General features: G+C 35.9%; 1 non-coding gene across 1 annotated transcript; it reads left to right on the forward strand.

The window, feature by feature from the left end:
* Positions 1-1,142: 1,142 nt before the first annotated feature.
* On the forward strand, positions 1,143-1,213 carry TRNAG-GCC (transfer RNA glycine (anticodon GCC)). Its single transcript has one exon. It is a non-coding gene; the product is annotated as a tRNA-Gly (tRNA).
* Positions 1,214-1,742: the final 529 nt, after the last annotated feature.

Below are 1,742 nucleotides of genomic sequence, written 5' to 3' on the forward strand. Positions count from 1 at the left end.
AGTATTTCATTCCTCTTCCTAAGTTGGAGCGAACAACAAAATGTCACTCCATCTAGTGGACGAGGTACTAACCAACTGCATATCCGAAATATGCATATTCGATTCCTCTGAATAAGGAAGAAATACTTTCTTATTAGTCAGTGGGCTATGCTTGAAGACTGGCAGTAAACAAATCTTGCACTGACGAGTGGCTAATGAGCCCGAAACCGATCTGCAAGTGTGCCCGTTCCAAAATTGAAGGTCGACTCTTTCAGCTGTATTACCAATTGCGTATGCAGGAAATTTTCTGTGAAGATTCCTGCACTGACGCCTGTCGGATATAATCCAACGCCCTTCGTGTTATTAGCCAGGGGAGTAGTTGTTTTCTGATAGGCGTCAGTTCATTCAACCTACTGTGCAGGTATATCCGAGACTGGCTTGAACGTTTAAAGTTCATTCGTTAAGATTTGTTTACTGCCAGTCTTCAATCATAGCACACTGACTAATAAGAAAATTTTCAAAGTTTTGTGTATTGAACTTCTGAGAGGAGCTTCGTCGCGCAACAACATCCCAAAAAGTACCCTACATGATAAAATATCAGCATTGAATCGTGGAAAGGAAGTGACGTTCGATCTCTAATAACCGACTACGGCATTGCTGGTCTGATCAGTGAAGCTTTCAAAAAAGTTGCTGGACTGGATATTGCGACATATGGATTGAAATGAAATGTTTTGAAATAATATCATGTTAGAGATTCGAAGTATAGTCCGTTCGGTACTAGATGCCACTTATTGACACTGCTTTTATTTTCACCAAAGTTTATTTTTTGTTGAAATTCTTTTTTCAATTTTTCCAAAAACGTACACTACAGGTCTTTCCCCTAAATGATCTAAAGTTCGAACCCAACTTCAACCAGGCATTTTTGTCAAGACTTTTTTTTAGATAAAGTTATGGATCTATCCTACTCGTCAGCCATTATGTATATGGCTGACTGATAGACATGATGCTCCCTTGGTGATTCGAAGAGTTATTAACGTTGCATACTCACAGCAAAATGCCAATGACCACAGTAGTTGATACCAATAACTACGAAAAAGAATAATGATAGTAAAAATGATATCATAAGTAATGAATATTTCCATTCAACAATCGAATTACGTGTAGCATCGGTGGTTCAGTGGTAGAATGCTCGCCTGCCACGCGGGCGGCCCGGGTTCGATTCCCGGCCGATGCATATTTTTCTTTTTTATTTTGAATAAATATCATTCAATCTGTAACATTTTTATTTTCATTGAATTTTTTGAACAAACTTTGATGGTCTTTTCAATATGGAATATACCTAACCTGGAAATCTATCATCACCGTATACATAATTGAATTTTAGTTCGAAAATCAACTATTTTCAAGATATAGGGTGTAACTTTGCTAAGCTTTAAAGAAACTTGTTCAACGATGAGCATCAAAAATGCTTCAAAATTCATGGATTTCAAAAGAATTCAATACATTATTCGAAAAAGAATATAACCTCTATGGTGCGAAGCGACGTAATATTTTTTTTAAATAAACTCAAAACAATAACAAACGACACATACTAGTATTATTATAAAAAAAACGACGGGCGATTGATATAGAAAAAATATGACACAAAGCGTCCACGCTTTTTTCACAATAATACTAGTATTTTTCGTTCGTTATTGTTTTAAGCTCATTTGAAAAGAGTTTTTTTCAGCTTTTTAGCACAATGCTCTTTTTTAGTTTTAGAT

The sequence above is a fragment of the Leptinotarsa decemlineata genome, unplaced genomic scaffold (genome assembly GCF_025532065.1).
Source record: "Leptinotarsa decemlineata unplaced genomic scaffold, Ldec_3_MD MMD2_tig00026282_RagTag_RagTag, whole genome shotgun sequence".
NCBI classification, from domain to species: Eukaryota; Metazoa; Arthropoda; class Insecta; order Coleoptera; family Chrysomelidae; genus Leptinotarsa; species Leptinotarsa decemlineata.